This window comes from Epinephelus lanceolatus, chromosome 11 (genome assembly GCF_041903045.1).
Source record: "Epinephelus lanceolatus isolate andai-2023 chromosome 11, ASM4190304v1, whole genome shotgun sequence".
In the NCBI taxonomy this organism is placed as follows: Eukaryota; Metazoa; Chordata; class Actinopteri; order Perciformes; family Serranidae; genus Epinephelus; species Epinephelus lanceolatus.
The window spans coordinates 23,831,898-23,850,110 of record NC_135744.1 but is presented as its reverse complement, the minus strand read 5'-3'; the positions used below and the strand labels follow the sequence as shown (position 1 = coordinate 23,850,110).

At 41.0% G+C, this 18,213-nt stretch overlaps 1 protein-coding gene across 13 annotated transcripts in view; it reads left to right on the top strand.

The window, feature by feature from the left end:
* tspoap1 (TSPO associated protein 1) overlaps positions 1-18,213 on the top strand; it is a 96,796-nt gene that overhangs the window by 14,853 nt on the left and 63,730 nt on the right. The gene's annotated exons all lie outside the window — the stretch shown is intronic.

The window sequence follows — 18,213 nt, the reverse complement described above, 5'->3', positions numbered from 1 at the left end:
AAAGATGCATTTTTATTATAAGAACATACTGAATCTGTGTAAAACATTGTAACATAAGAACCGAGCAGGTATCATACAGCAGGAGGAAAGTAGGTGAAACTGTAGCTGGAAATGGCATCATGTTCAGAATACTCCCACATGAATTACAGGTTATAAATGGAAACTATAGAAAGATGTCTGGTTTTACTGTGTAGGTTGATGTTAATCATCAGATCTCCTCAATCCAGCGTGGCTCAGCCCAAGTTGTTCCATGTATTTTACCACTGTTAAAGGACTGTTTTGGTTTTGTGGATTGACTAAACTTTTGTTGGGAACATATATATCTTTATTGTTTCTTACAATATCAAATGAACATCTTTATATTGCATTTAATGTCTTAGACATAAGCTTGGGGAAGATGGTAATAAAGCTTTTAAGGCGAATATATCTTCGAATCAAGGATCATTCGAGAGGTGACACTGAGTTTTTTAATCCTGAAATTTATAAATACTTTTATTCTGAAACTTTTATAAGAGAGGTTGGTTGTCAATCATATAAATTCAAACACATGCTGCATGTGCATGGGTTTTTGCTAGGGGTGTAACGATACTTGTATCCATCCCCAACAGTTTGGTACAGGGCGTTTGGTTCAGTATGCTTCATCCTTGGTTTGGTACAGCCAAACAGTTACTATCAAAATAGCCTATTTATGTCTACTACTCGCATGCACGGGACAGAACTACTAGAGCATGAGATTTATCGATGGTTTGGGCAGTGCACCAGCTGTTGCCAGTGTGTTAGCCAGCTAGCATGGTTAGCCAGGTTAAGTCTCAGTTATGCTTTCTGCACCTATGGTCACACAGACATGAGCTGGCATGGAATTGTGACGAGAAAACATTTGGATCTTTCTTCTTCTTCTTTCTACTTATGGCAAACTAATATTCTCCCAAACTCTAGGGGGCAGGGTATTGGAAACAGCATTGTTCTTTATCCGTGTAGTTAAAAAATGTCAGATGTGTAAATAACCTGCTGCACTGGGCCCCTGTGAAGGGCGTGTCTGGTGGTGTGACATCACTGTCTGACCATGCAGACACTCACAACCCTCACTGATGCATTAAGCATAAATAAAGCTTTGGTCAAGGTCAGTGGACAATGATTTGTGTCAAATTGATGTCGACATTGTCATTTTCTATGTGCTATATGGTAGGCACCTGTACTTGCTTGAGTCTCTTGAAGATGTTTCACCTCTCATCCAAGAAGTTTCTTCAGGTCTAACTGACTGGTGGGGAGTCACAGGCTTTAACCCTGTGTTAGTCATTGTGATCACATGTGAACTCTTAGTCACATGAGTCCTTGACCCACCCGGCCATTGTGTATATCATTAGGGTTTTTTATTTTATTTACAGTGACATCACCAGTATGCGTCAGTTAGCAGAATGAGACAAAAGACTTAAAGACACAGTGTTCAGGCAGCCTCCTACTGCAGGTTCAGACTGTGCCAAAGTAATAGCTTATACTATAGAGTGTTAATTGTTGTGGATATGCGACCGTACTCAGACATAGAAAATATTGAATTAATTGGTTAAAGTGCTTGAGCCTGTCTACATTGTGCCAACATGTTAGTAGATCCACACTCTAGTATTGCTTTAAAATCCATGAGGTCACTGGAGGGCTTATTTTAGACTTATTTGAAGTTTTGGTGCAGTGGTACAAGAACATCTTTGATGTCTGCTTAAAAACAATGGGTCTGTCTGTGTGTGTGCGTGTGTGGTGTGAGAGTGGGGTAGTGGGGCTTGTGTGTGTAGGGGTGTGTGGGATCGTTAGTGTATGTATGTGTGTGGCTTATGGTAAGAAAGCTGAAGAAGAAGACTCACTCTCCTGTGCGCCAGCCATTGTTTACAGTCTTATAAACAACTTGAGGCATGAGAATGGAGTTAGAGGTCAGAGACAGCTAATCTCTATAAACAGATACCTGCATATGAATGCAGATAGATTATTTTTTTATAAAAGCTAAATAGCCGTCAGCTGATAGCCTTTGAGTTCCGAGATTTGTATTTCGGCCAGTGTGTTCTTGTCCCGTTGCCCACAGATTGAGCATTCATATGCATATATCTGTTTATATATATTAGCTGTGCCTGATGTGTTTGATTGGCAAGCAACTTAGAGAGTTAGATTTGAATATCCAAGTGAATCAAGATGATGTTTATGGACAAATGTATTCACTTGCCTGATATGACTGCTCCAGTGGCTGCAGTTGCATCTGTCATCTACAATGGACCCATTATATAAAACCTATATTGGATTGTGCAAATTACACAAAGCAGTCGAGAGTCGTTCCACTCTTTGACAGAAAGAAGCTGATTCCTCTGAAGGCTAATGAGTTTGTTGACTGTGTGGTCCTCTGTGATCCCACCTCCTAAACACCTGTCTGGATACCATATGGCTGCCTCTCTAATAACTGATGGGTTTAACACACCATGAGCTCCAAATGGAGCTACAAAGAGTAACTCAGTAACTCCACTGAAGACAGTTATTTTTCCCGACTGACCCTTTATTAAGCTGTGATCTCTCTCTGTGATTGTGAAGCTCAGGCCACTCTTGCACAGTCCTTTTGTTCAGTGTTGTTCCAGTAGAAAGACCTTTGCCCTAGCTTTACCCTGTCTTTTTTTTAAAGTGTACTTCTAACTCATAACACAACAGCGGTGCTGTATTAATGTCAAAGATGTATTTACTTTCTCTGCAGGAGTCTTGGTACCTTTGCCACACACAGTCTGACTCCAGCCCCTGCTCAATCTGTCACTGTAAACAGGCTGTTTGACTTTGGACGCTGAAGCTACTCTTTTTTATGTTGGGGGTGCTTCTGTTCACACAAGGAATACCTTTACCATAGTTAATCCAGTTAGCGAGGGCACTTCCTGCCTTGTAATATAAGCCAAACGTAAGCACAATTGTCACTCACTCTGGTGTCAGCTGTGGTTCCATAGCCTGTAAATAATAGGCTTTGTTACCCTGTCAACACGTCACTTACCCTGCTGCGGATATAGTGACATAACTGATGTTCTGCAAAAATTGTGGACAGCTATTTTACCCTGCTCAAAACAGCTCATGTGCAGTCAGATTTGTCAGGTATTTCTCAGTATTCAAAGTCAGTGTTGGCACTGACTAAATGCAGGTTCGGTGTTACAGTAGACTGTGACGCACTGGAGCCAGCCCTACAGGTCACCACCGACCCACTTTGTACCTACGGGAGAACTGAAAGTGGAGCAGTGTGTCTGTATTTAAGTCCTGATTTAAACACAACTAAGCGCTCAGTCTAACACCTACCGCCACATCAAAATCAGTTCTCAAACTGAAGTTATTTTAAATATTTGAACAGTTAGCTAACTTCTCAAAATATTTATAGGTTACTGTTCTAAATTCCACTGCACAGTTCTTATTTAAAATGAAAATATGTCACTTTAAAGCTCGTTATCCTGTGACTTCCATTATTTCCTTTTCCAAAACAGCGGAGAGAATATCATGAGCAAATGACAGGAGATTAGTTTTCATTAACACTTGAGGGCAAAACAGTATCACCGATCTGAACTAAAAACACAAAAACACAGAATCCATCAGCACATTAGTGTGTTTAATTACCGAGCCTCTATTTAACCAGTAGCCTAGTCTGACTCGGTGGATGTAGACTGAGGGTAACAATCTGTTATCGGCCGGCATTCTCGTCTCCTTCCTTTGTCTGTAAGCTACTTTTTTGCAAGGGCACCGTAGTTGCATTGTGGGCATAGCACTGCCTGAGACGATTCTAATTGTTTTAGAGACATACAAACAGATCCCTCGTTTATGGACTGATGGTGGTGTGCAATGCTCCAGTACAGAATGAATATTGGGGAAACACTGGAATGAGCATTTGCCTGGCGGAGGTTCTCGTTGGCATGACAGGCCCGCACAATTCTAGGGACACACTGAATTTCAAAGAGCATGTGTTCATGCTATTTGGTCTCTGAATCTTTAAATGCGTCACCCACTTACAGCTCTGTTTCTGATGAGTACATGATGATAAGCCTGGCATCCACTGTGTTAGACATGAATATGGTTGATTAAAGGATTCATTAAAACAGTTTTTTCTTTAGTCATGATTGTTCTGGTTGTGTTGATGAGAGTTGAACTTCAACTTGTGGGAAGTTCAAGTTGTGGTATGTTTGCAAAATAATGTTCCCACACATGTTTCTGTGAGGTTTTGGCAGTTGTCTTTCCTCTTCTCTAGTATTCTGTTACAATACAGTTTTTTTCATGCATAGCACTGTGCACAGTATTTTACAGGTCATACATGGTGGAAAGAAGGGCACTTGGATTTTGCTTCAAATTCTTATAAATTGCATTAGGTGCACTGGAGTTGAAAATAGGGCTGCAACTTGTGATTATTAGTTTCACAATCAATTCACCTGTTGATTGTTTTCTTGATACTCGTTTAGTGTATAATATATTAAAAATTTGGGGAAAGTGTCCGTCCGTGTTTCCATGTCCAAGGGGAAATCTTTAGATTTTTCTGATATAAAACACGTAAAACAGCAAACCTCACGTTGTAGAGGCTACCACCTGATGATTTGGGCATTTTTTTTCTTAAAAAATCACTTAAAACTGTTTTGTTTTCATTAATTGTTTAAACAATTAATCGATTATCAAAATAGTTGCAGATTAATTTTCTGTCAATCAACTAATCGATTAAATGACTAATCATTGTCGCTCTTGTTAAATGCTGACAAGGTTTATCCAGATAATATCAACATCTGTGGACTCACGATACAATATTATCACGATACTTAGGTCACAATATGATATTATTGCAGTATGCTGAGTATTGCGATATAATATATTGGAATGAATTGCAATTTATTAGCTTTTATCCCAACTGCAAATCAGCACCATCTAGTGGGCCGAAAAAGCAATTGATTTTATTATTCCAGTACCAAAAGTTGTATTAAAATGTGTATTTGCAAAAATTAATAATGTATATAATAGGAGATCGATACTTGGCATCCATGTATTGCCAATAATATGGCAATACTATGCTATATCAATTTACCCCCCACCACCTCTAGTAAGATTTATTCCTGTTGCTGATTCTGTATCGCTGCTTTTTGCCACAAGGTCCTACTTGTTTGTGTGTGTGTGTGTGTGCACATATGAGTGTGTTTTATTGGCCAGCCATGTTATTACTTGTAAATAATTAATAGAGCAGTGAGAGGGGATTCTCTGGAGTATTGATCTCTCACTATCTCAGCCCAAACATTGCTGTCTGTCTGTCTGGCTGTAGCGAGGTGCAGACTCTCCCTGGGGGACAGGGGTCACACACTGTGTTCGCTGTTGCATTCACTGGCAACTGTGGAGTCAGGACTGTGGGATATAATTTCCACACCATATACTGCACTGTTTATGGGATTTATGTCCTGTTGATCAGTGAACCCTGAGACATATATTCCAGTGAATTACTAACAGATGCAGAGATTTGCAGATTGAAATGTCAAGATGATTTAAAGGCTGTTATAATGGGCTGTTAAAAATGAAAATGTAGGCTACATTCACAATGATTTTTGCAGTATTAGCAATGCTCTTTACTAGGGGTGTTACTGTATCCAAAATGTGGGGTCATGGTATGTTTTCAGTACAGCAGGGAAAACAACCCAAAAAAATAAAACAGGGGCTCATTGGTCATAATTCTTATTGTTACAGGCACAACAGACTGTCTAAAATGCACACGTGAAGGCACGTTGTAGTGGGACTCAAGCATTTTTGACCATATGGTTCTATTAATTATTTTCTACGATTGAGTTAGATCAAATGTACGCAGCGATAAATACTTCATAGTGTTAGTTATTGCTTTGGTACAGTCTGAATCTGCAGGGTCTGAATCTGCAGGGAGGCTGCCTGAACGCTGCGGGGAGAAGGGTTTGTCTTCCTGTCTGTTTTTGTCTCGTTCTAATTGAGACATTCATGTGATGCCATCGTACATGAAACGCCAGCAGGTTGGGGGCAGGGACATCTTCTACATGCCTTTCATTTGGCAGGAGGCAGAAAATACATATTATGCTATGTCACAGTCTTTATTATGAACACTATTTGCATCCCTCCCTAAATGGGTTCTGTTAGAGTGCCCGTTTATTGTTTCCCATTTTCCTGTCATCACTGTACCTCCTGTTAATATGCTCATAAACCTAAATTATGACACCTAATTCATTATGAGAACAATGAAGGGTTTTTAAAAAGGTGGGAAATAGTTAGGGTTACAATTCTTTACCTGTTTTGTACATGCAGTGTTTGCCTTTTTATAGGCTTTAGCTCAGACTTGACACCCCACAGAGGGCATCTGGCTCTCCCTCCTCACGTTTACATTCACCCGCCTGCTTCCATATTTGGTCCTGCTCCCAAACTGCTGGCGAGATTAAACCCATGATTACCTGTGCTCCCCTTCACAACAGGAGAGGCTTTCTGCCTGGAGGAAGGAAAGGGAGACTCATTTTGTTGACCCACTGAATGTCAACAAAGGTCACTTAGACCTTTCATTACTGAAGTGCCTCTGCCAGATGCACATTTATTGAATGTGACTTGTAAAGGTTTGCTGTGGATCACTGTAATAGTGTCTAGACATTTGAATGGTGCACGATTGTAGTGAGAGACTCATTTACCCTCTGCTGTCCTAGACTGTGCGTGTGCTTTATTAATGTCTCTGTCATCTGGGAATTACCTTCCATGCCTGGTCCAACCCATGTTCTTTTGGATATATTTAATATACAGTAACTGCTTCATGGGAGAGAGATAAACTGTGTTTTTAAGGTTGACATATTTCCTTTATTTTTCGATTGTTGCCTTTAAAAGAGATGCTACCTTACTTGATGTATTGAAGTGTAATGTAGTTTAAAGTGTCAACTCCTGGTGTCAGTAACAGTCCAATCAATATTTTGAAACATTGCCAACAGTGAGAACAATCTCTCAATCCATCAACCAGCCGTGAACTCCTGAGTAGGTCAGAATTAAAAGTCTGAACGTGAGTGATTACATTATAGTAAGTGTGCAAGAAACATGTTGGCAGTACTGGTGACATAGGAACGGGAATTCCCAGTGTCCGCTAAGAATTTGTGTCTGCGCTGGAAACATCCGGGGGAATTTTCCAGCTCTTTATCTGTGAGCTCGTGGTGACGAGATGCTGGCTGAGGAAAACTGCAGTGATGACAGTAACAGACTAAGAGGAGTGATTTTTTGGCAACATCAAGGTCCTTCAGGGGCCGGTTGGATGCATTTTTTCCCCCAATTAATTTTATGCACTTCCATTTCGGGCTAAGTGCATTGTATTTTGTGGAGGTCGGTCCAATCTGTGAAATGGTGTGTCCATATTTGACATTTGCTCACTTTGATTTTCACTAAAGCTTCAGTTATTGATAAGAAGACTGGTTCTTTTAATTTGTTTAGTAGCAATCTGGCTCCTCTCTGACTTATTTGGTTCACCTCCACCCCTCACCAGCCAGCTGGGGGATGTGCATGAGTGCTGAGTTATTAATATAAGCTCTCTCAGCTCTTGTATAGTAATAAATACATGAATAAACCACTGTAATTAATGCCACAATCATATAAACACGAGCAGACTGCACTAACATACCTTTCAGTCTGTCGAGACTGAATTGGTTACCCACCCAGCAGTTACAGCTCATTTGGCTGCTGAATTAGAGTCTATCAAAGATTCTTTGAGTCAGAAGTTTAACCCCAGCTACACTTTTGATCCACTACACAGATTCTTAATACTAAATGCCAATTTAAGCGTGTCTTGGCCGTGTTCAGACTGCCAGCCGAATCTATTTTGTGGCAAATACAGATTGTGTCCAGACTGATTTTAGAAAGTCTAGACGACAAAGCTACAGCTACATGAAATCCAGTTTTTGCAAATCAGATTCAAACCACATTTGGAGGTTCATTTGAATTGCGGTAACAGTCGGTTTTCTACAGATTGTACTTCAGTCCGGATGCTCTGGCTGCTCTTATCAGATATTGAAGTGTCTTTTGCGTCACTTGCAGAGCAACATAAAACAACAACGTCAAATCCAGAGTGACCGAGCAAAACTGCTGCTAGCAGAGTGCAATGGAGGACAACAGGCTGCGAACAGTAGCCGAAATAAATTGTCTGCAATTGTGTCAAGGGCTAAATGATGGACCTCCATTTCTAATACTTCCATGTTGGAAAGCCATGTCATCAATGTAGCTACGTAGCTACTGATGCGTGAGTTGTTACCACAGCAACCCACATAAATAGGTTAATGATGTCTGGACACACAGATCAGATCTGATCACTTGCAAATAACAATGCTGACATTTGCCTTAAATATTGTTTGAAAATTTGTGTTCTGGGAGAGATCAATATTTACAATGTGAGACTAGGGGTAACTTAATATTACATTGTGGGGCGTAAGCAAAGCAGCGCTGTGTATAGGAGGATTAATAAAGCCAAACATTTCCCCTTTTCTCTTTTAAGATGTGGTTTTAAATGTTAACACAGATTTACTACTTCTTTGCCTGTTGTGCGAGGCCACAAATTAAATTGTTGCTATGTGATAGCAGAAGGGTCATATGCATATGCAATTTTCTTTGACATGATTAAGGGTTATATTCCTTTGAAGCAGTCGGGGTTGAACCTGTGGAGGGTCGGGGGGGAAACAAATCATCTCCACTACATTCTGTCTCCCCGCTTTCCATTTTCTGCTGACACGGCACTAAATGGAATAATCCGGCGACCCCTCCTTCTGTTCATCTTTTGACTTTTAAAAAGACCAGATGTTCTCTGCATGTCAGATGCCTTATTAAGCCCTCGGAGGCTCAGGGGATTGTGACATTTTTATTTGTGGACGGTGAGATGATGAGGCAGCCGTGCTGGTATGGATTTTAATTACTGTGTCAGTACGGCAGTGTTGTAGTGGCTGAGTGAGGAAGTCTTCAAGCCATAATGGACACAAGATTGTCTGAAGGCTGGCGGGAAGAGTTATCATAATTAATATTACATTGCAGATGCTAAGACATAGTTACCATGGCGTCCATGTTGATTTCTTAACTCAGATTACTTATAAAATCACTACTACGCAGATGAATTAACCAATTGCTACATGAGAATATATCGTGACATGAGTGTAATTGTTGGGAAACCTGTCCCTGTCTGTAAACTACATAGTTAATGCCAGATAAAGGTTATGTTCTGAAATATGCACGTCTCATATTCTAAGGGAAAAGGCACTAACAAGCATTTCCAGACAGTGCATTTTATTTTTGCACAACCTCACCCAGAGGACGTCTGTATGAGTTGGTGGAGGTAGATTACTGGACGCCTGGGGGGAGTGAGGGGGTGTCTCGTGTTGGTTCTTTGTTCTCTAACGCAGTGAGAGAGACCCCCTAATCTGTCACCGTCAGGTACCCCGGGGGGATGAGTCGTGATAAATACAGGAGGGGATTCGAGAGGACACTTAAGAGGGCTTCTTCATGACTTATATATGAGTGTAGGGAGAAAGCCGCTGTTAATAAAATACCTCAGGCCACAAACAGCGTTGTGGTTATGTTCATATGTAGTTTTTTAAAGAGATATTTCTCTGTTTTGTTTGAGAGCAGTGTAGATAGTAGCCTCCCTTTTCTAACCATAAGAAAGTTTTGCAGTGCCACAGACCTCATAGCCTAGTTTTTGTGCTATGAATAAGGTGGACATTGCTACATAGTAATTACAATAAAACAGGCGGAGTACGAGTATTGGAGACAAACATTCCTAAGAAGTCTTTGCACTGGCAAATTCATGTGCACAGATAAACAGTGGAGTGTTGAATCACACGAGATGTACATGGTAAAAGAGTAAAGCCAACCCAGTTGCTAAAGAAAAAGCAACATGATGGCTTTGTACGTTTCTGCAACCACTGATATGTTACATTTGTATGTTTCATATGTAGCAAGTATGTTTCTTAAATTCAATATTATGTCATGACAACACTGTGGTTATATGGGGTTAGGTTTCGGAACAAAAACACCTTAGTGACAGTTAGGGAAACATCATGTTTTGGCTTAAATACCCAGTTTTGGTGCCACAAACACAGCTGGAAATGACGCAACAACTCATGAAAAAAAATCTGGTTTCGTTGCCAAGTAAAATGGCTGGAAATACCTCAGTATCACCTTCAAAATACCCAGTTTTGTCGCCATAAACACAGCTCGAAATATCCCGACATCTCGTTAAAAATACCCGTCTCAAATATGGTTGGGATGTCCCAACAAAAAATACCAGTTTTTCCGCCGTAATTTTCTTCCACTAGAAATCTCCCAGTGTGTTTAGAATACCTGGTTATGTCACCACACACATGGTTGGAAATGTCCTGACATCTTGTTAAAATCACCCGATTTTGTCGCCACAGATACAGCTATAAATGTCCCGGCATCTCATCAAAAAATACCTGGTTTTGTTGCCATAAACATGGCTGGATATATCCCAGCGTTTCATCAAAATTGGTCTGCTGCTTGACCTCCTGCTTGCCAGCCATCTCACCTTGGTGTCATGCCATCCACCATCCCCTCTGCGATAAGAAACTCATATACATGTAATTTGAACTATGTTATATGTATCAAGCGTACAAATGTAACAGATCAGTGGTCTGCAGAAACATACGTGGTGACTTGGCTGGTAGAACAAGAAAAGACTTCAAAGTATTTTCAATTGAAGAAGATCAAAAACAGATTCATTCTTGAACTTTTTTCATGTCTGTGAGAGTGGAGCAGTTCAGGAAACCTCATTAGAAAACCACTGATGTTACAGTGGGAGACCGAGATAAAGAGAGAGACATTGATTTGGCTCTCTCTGTAACGCTTCACTGATATTGTGAAGTCCATTAGTGTCCACTTCAGTGGTTGGGTGGCCACTGCCTGTCTTCACTGGTTACAGTTTTACTGTTTCTCGCCTCCGCTGCTGATTAAAACTATGTTCAGGAGTCAGTTCTCTGACCATGTACAGTTGGAGTGTTCGGTCTGTGGGAGGAGGCCTTTCCCCTTCCATTATTACTGGGAGTGGACAAGGCATGGATTAATTAAGGCTCATTTCCAGATTCAGCCTCCTTCATGCCAGTCCTCTGAGCGACACTGCTGAATCAATCTCAGCAGCAAGCACTTTCAGCTTGTGCATTTATAAAAATTAATCTGTAGTTTTCGGACAATCCGGCGTAAAAAAGCTGACTCCAGAAGCTCTTGCAGTAATTATATTTCAAGTACTTAAAAAAAATCTAAATTCTTATGCAGAAGTAGTATCAGTACAGACACGCTTTACGGTAAAAACAATAATTATAATATTGCAAAAACTTCCCTTAATGCTTCAATACTGTGTCTTTGAGTATGCCAACACCAAACTCAGTGAGTTACAACAGTGTTATATAACTGCTGTGTGTCTTTTTTCCATCCAGACCTTGCCAAAAGTAGATTTGTGTTGTGTCTGTGGGAACAGTAGAAGAGCACTGGCAAAAAAAATACAGGTTTAAATGACATCTCAATCTTCAGATGGTACAATTAGTGGTATTTTGATGTATTGCTCTAGTAGTAGACCCTTGGATCGCATAGGATGCAGTTATATTACAGACAATATGGCTTCAGTGATCCTGCTTTAATACTGCCACTTCAAATATCATGTCCTGCAAAGAGTTAACAATGGCCCATGTGCATGTCTGTGTCTTTTGTCTTGCAGTCTCCTCAGAGGCTTATAGTGGGGGGATTTCTAGCTGTCAGCTAAAAATGCTGATGTTGGTGTTTCTGTGAAACCAGACTCTAGACATTTCCATATGCCTTACAAAAGCCCGCCGCGCCGTTTCCAGACAAAAGGATAATCTGGTTGTGGGACCTTATGAATATGTAAGAATAAATCTGCAAACATTTAATGATCTATTCAGATCTTTGTTGTCAGATAACTAATGTTCCCTGTTGTATTAGAAAATCTAAGAGAAATGTAACATTTGCCCTCCTAATTGTGCTTACATTTATTGTCAGCATTTCCTGCATTTGTATTTTTCAAATTTTCTTTTTGCCAAATACTCTGTCTACTAATTAACACTGCAAAGATTTATGTCTAATATTGCAGTGTTTTTACATTTTCATCTAACAGGAAAAAAACACCCCATATGTTAATTTTAAAGGGACAAATAGCCCAGATATTTTTCCCCTTACCTGTAGTGCCATCTATCAGTCTAGATGGTTTTGATGTGTTTTAATGTCTGCCTTCTCTCTAGGGCTGAACGATATGGAGAAAATTTCATATCTCGATATTTATGCCAGATATCTCGATACCGATACGATACGATATGACTATGGGTTCAGTGAAAACTAAGCATTCTTTATAAAAAATTTAAAAAAAAAAAAAAAACGAGTCCGAACCATTTTCTGGAAGCCCTCTTTAGTGACTGAATACATAGGAATCATGTGTAGCAATATGGTACGTTATAGCATTTGTAATGTCTTTGTGCCTGCTGGACGTTGACTGGTATGGCATTATGCTACTGAATGCATCGGCAATCCGACCTTGCTTGGGCTTGACACAGGAGGACCCAGATGTCCCTGCCGTGTCTTTTAATGCAAGGCACTGTTCATACAGTCCTCGGTAGTGTTGTCACGGTACCAAAATTGGGACCCACGGTACGATACTAGTGAAAGTGTCACGGTTCTGAGTAGTATCAGGATACCACAGCCAAAATGAGGCAGATGTGCCTTTTGTCATTTATAAAAAGATAAATCACTTTTCTATAATACATCAATGATATTTCAATGGAATAAATTACTTATTGACTTATTCATACTTCAAAAACAGCATCAATCAGTGATTAACATAGGGGGGATCAAAATAAAATAAAAAAAATAAATAAAAATCAACCAGCCACCCTCCTCCCCTGACAAGTAAAGAACAGTCCCTTCATAAGTAAAGAACAGTCCCTAAAGTGCAGTGAGGTTTGTGGAAATGTTAACGGCTCGTTTCTCCTCTGACACATCACATACCTGTGTGCCGCTACGGCTCGGCTGTTCCGGTACTACTGGGCAGTCATGACACCAACTTATTCACCTGGAGCCGGGCTTCTCGGTCGCCGGTAGCCTTGCGTCACCAGGCTCTTCACGTACGGCGAAACGCCGGTAAACCACGTTATCTTGCGGCGGCCATAGCGCTCCGCCGTATTCCCGTCTGTGACCCCCGTTCAACCCACAACTGGTAAGTTTCTCCTTTCGTTTCTGCTGCTGGTTGAAATCTGTACTCACACAGCGTGCTGAATGATTTAATTTGCTCGAACAAAACTATTTTTAGTCGCAAATGTGTTGTGTGTACTAGCAAGTTGCTAGCAGCAGCACGTCTCCCTCGCTCAAGGGGATGTTTGTGATTGGCTGGCTTTGTTGTCGATCCAAGGCAAGCAGGAAATGAGGTTTGTGATTGGCTGGCCGTAGCTGTACATTTAGGGCAAGCGTAAAAAGGATGTTTGTGATTGGCTGAGCTGTACATGCAGGTCAAGCTGGGGAAACTCATGGGGAAATTATATCGTCAATATCGTTGCCTTTTGGGATATTAATATCTTGCATGTTCATATCTCGGTATAGATACGATAACGATATATCGTTCAGCCCTACTTCTCTCTAATACAAAAGAATTAGATGGCACTCAGCTTGTGGTGTTAAAAGCAAAAACCCAACAACAATGTCTCTTTTCCAACCCGGTTACTCAAGATGATCCACAGACCTTGTTGTGAACAGGTAATGTAGGATTTATTTTTTGCCTACCGAACTGCACCTGCTACCCATGTCATGGCACAGAAGTGTGTGGGGTGGCAGTAGCTCAGTCCATAGGGACTGGGGTTAGGAACTGGGGGGTCGCTGGTCAAGTTCCCGTCCGAAACCAAATATGGAGTATGGACTGGTAGCTGGAGAGGTACCAGTACGCCTCCTGGGCTCTGTAGAGGTGCCCTTGAGCAAGGCGCCAAACCCCAAACTGCTTGGGGTGCCTGTCCAAGGCAGCCCTCTCGCTGCTGCCTTGTCGTCCATGAGTAGATGCACTTTCCCTTCTGCATGGTGATAAGGTTGTTGGGTGTAGTTCGGTAGGGAAAAAGAAGTTCCTTACATGAAACTGCTCACAAATAGGTCTGTGTATTATCTTGAGTAATTGGGTCATGGTTTCTGGAAGGAGACATTGCTGTTGAGTTTTTCAAATGTATTTTTTTGGCATCACAAGTCAAGTGCCATCTAGCTCCATTATATTAGGGAGAAGGCAGACACTTCCTCAGGTGATATCTCCAACACTGGGCAACTAAAACCAAAATGATCTAGTTTGATTAATAGCAACACAGGTAAGAGGAAAATATGTGTTTTTGATTTTGGGGTGAACTGTCCCATTAACAGCTTACTCTTTGTGAAACAGGAAACACAGTGGGAGTAGGAGATTCCTTGTAGGTCAGGAGAAATCAAACACAAGACTGTACAGTAGCCCTGAAAGCTCAATGCACTGCAACTTAAGGAAACACAAAACTCAAGCAAATGGAGAAAACATCTTAACCAGTTTCACAGCACATGTGCAAAAAAAATCAGCAAAGTGAGAAAACAAAAACAAATATGGGAATGCAGCAAAACACAACGGAAAACAGCAGAAGTTTCCAGGGGACACAAAAACTCCTTTTATTTTAACGGTCTGGTTGCATGATTCAGACTTTATTTCAGACACTCCAAATTTAGTTTATTTCTGTTAAACTAATTAAACCATTTTAACTAATTTTCATTGTGTTCTGTGTGGCCTGCAGCCTCTCTGTGTTTGGTTGTTTTCTCACTATGCAGCATTTATTTTTCCCCATGCTTCTGAAGTGTTGCCAAACTGATGACGTTTTCTGCATTTGCATGTGTTTTGTCTCTTTCCATGAGTCTTCTCGCAGTGTGTTAAGCTCCCAGGGCCGCCACAAGAATGTCTGAAAAACTTAATGCAAAGCACGGTGAAGCTGGTATTCAAAATAAAACTCTGTGAAGCTTTAAACACGCTTTGCTTTAATTTAGCAGTTATCACATGAGCGCTGTTCTGAGTTCTTTATAGAGCAATAAACATAGATTATTTTTTGCTTGAATGATTTCCTAGTTTGACTCAGCAGCTGTTTATATTTTATTTTATCTGAATTTTCTTTCCAACCTCAAATAATGATATTCTCTATATATTGATATTTTTTATAAGTTCCAATTAAGACTTATCACACAGCAAGAGTTTAATCATAATAAATTGTTTTCCGTCTGCTGTTTTCCTTTAATCTATCCATGGTGTCGGTGTTGCTCCTCTGCGTCAGAGTTTGCAATAAAATGCCAAAGCGAGGGGATGAATTCCAGAAAACCCGAAGCCATTTTCATCTAGACCCTCAGAGGCATATAAAACCTGACCCAGATAATCAAGAGGCAATTTAGCCTGTTCTCTTTACAAAGCTCAGTCTTCTCAGTGTCAGCTTGTTATAAGAAATAGAAGTAATACATGTAGATAATTCGTAATGAGTCACTTATTAAGTTTATCTTTAATGCGAGTTTTGTTTTAGTGCTTAAAGGACGGGTTCATCTGAATTCTTTTTCTCTGTTTTTCAAATGGAAATGCCTGCTGACATAGGTTAGAGAGCTGATGATAATCATACAAATGAAGTACTTATTCATAAACTTGCCCTCTGTCAGCCCTTCCTGACAGCTGTTATGTCACTGTCTTTAAAGCTACAGACTCCTTTGACGAAAACAGTATTTTACCTCTCACAACACAGGAGTTGCTTGTCTATGTACTTCGACCAAAATTTGAATATTCAGATTTAAATACCTAAGGAACAGCACTGGGGAGCCACAGAATGATGCAAAAACCTCAAAAAATATTGATCCCACCCTTTAACTCAAGTTGTTTTCATTGACCTTTAAAACTTAACGTTATAATAAATGGGATTAAAGTGACTCTGCAATGCTCCAGATGTATTTGATAACAAGGACAGTAACATATGTTGGTGCTGGAACCACCTGCTGTGTTGCCACATTGTGACAGCCATGAGACGGTAGAGTTTGTCCTTCAGTGGGTGTACTTAGCATCGTCCCTCTCACAAGTAGAACCTGCAACATTAGACGATTTTTCTCTCAGGAAGTCCCCAGGACCAGAAACACCTAATGTTGGGATCACTTATCTGGGTAATTGTCTTTCACATATCAAGCCCTCCTGTACAGAAAAGGTGTCAGTGTCACTATAGGTGAAGATGTTAATGTGAAAGGGGCGTCTCTCTGAAAAGATGTTTTCTGAATCTAAAAGTATAGCAGTCTTTGTAAGAATCTGAAAAGCCCAAAGAGATTCAGCTCCTCCTTTTAGGTCGGGAAAGAATCACAGAATGATATTATGATGAAAAGCTGACCCTGATGCGAGAGTTTTTCTCACAGTGCTAAATATCTCACAGAGGAGCAATCAGTAGAGGCTTATCCACCCCGCTTTTATCAGCTGCAGCAGCACAAGAGCTCTCACAGCAAAATCAGTCTAACAGGACGAAGATAGAAACGGCCAGTTTTGGCTTACTGTGCAGTTCAGTCGGGCATAATTACCTCTTAGTTGGAATTTTAGATGAATTCCTACTTAATAAGTTATGGATGCAAACAAAAACTGTTTGCCCATTTTTGCATTCAAATAGAGTAACCAGCTTTCCCACACAATGCTATACAATGATGACAAATGCTGAAGGAAGTATGGTACATGATAATGTGTTCCAGGCCCTGCAGGCTGTCAACAGTGTGATTATAGGAAGCTTTTGCAGTGCAGTGTGTGTTATCTGTTTGTACCCACGATGATTGCAGTCAGATTCAAACAGAGAACAGAGAGATGGCTCCATTAGGCCCCTCTGCCCCACCCAAGGTTCAGGCTCTCCTGACAGACGTTTGTGTAGAGACCCCTGCCCTCCTGCTACTGAGTTGCATCTGCCTTGCTTACCGAGCCAGGCCCATATGAAAACAGCTCTGCTGTGAGAGAGGGGAGCTGGCTGAATGCTAATACACTGGCCTTGAGTGGACCTCACCACCTGCAGCCCTTTTCTGTGGCAAGCAAGAGAAGCAAAGGCAGGGCGTGTTTTAGTCTGTAAGAAGCCAGCATTACCTCATGCCCAAAGAAAAGCCTCCGGTGTATTTTAGTGTGATTCCCAGGGAACAATTACAAGACATGGACCGACTCCAAGATCATTAGAATCAGAATGGAGGCAGGCGGAGGCAGGCGGAGGCTGAGTTCACTTTGGCTGGCCTTCCTCTGAGGTGATTGATTGGGCTTTAGCATTGCCGTCCTGAGAGGGACACTGGGACACTGGGACCAGCTCCACTAACTGATGGCAAAATAACTCTCAAGGACACAAAGGTTCATCTGGGAACTGACGCCAACTCTCTCTCAGCCGTTAAAGAATCTTTGCGCTGAGGCTGGGCGATGTAGCTGAAAAATGAATCATGATAAAATGTTTCATCTTAGTCTATATCAAGAATTATTGTTGATTTTAATGACCTATTTTTGATATTTGCTAGGGGAAAAAAGATTTAATTGAGATATTGATTGATGGTACATAGGTAATGATTTTGTTGTGCTGGGAAGCTTTCGGGGGCCAGGCTTTTTATCCATGCAGAGTAGTAGCCTATTATGAGCAGTGTAGTGCATGACTGTGTGGGTTATGTCTTGTACTGTTTTCTCATATGAACCCCAGACAATGTCTGGAGAGATCAGGTGTGGACATTGTCTGGAGTCATGTAGCACACAACAGGCAGTTGTCTGTGTCTGACATATTCTCACCTACTGGAAATACTCAGTTTGATTAAGGCGAGACTTGGCGCCTGGGTAGAGCGTGCAGGAGGCTGGACAAGATGCAGATTGAACCACTGGTTCAATTTCAGCTTCAGCCTTTACCAACAAAAGTTCCTAAATCTCTACAGTTAGACATTTTCATTGCCGTCTTTGTGTAAATGACCCTTCCTCTTCACCCTCAGGTGTTTGTTTTCCTGTGGTTTCACACAAGCTGCATGACGAGACACGCCCACTTGATCACTGTGAATTCTCAGGACAAATACCTGCTCTATTCACACATGGGATCGATCAGACATTTGACGTTGTTGTAGGAGGCTAGCAGAGTAAGTCCTGCCTGATTTCGGACATTTACGTTCTCACATCTTTTTGAGATGTCATGTACAATAGCAGATGGAGGT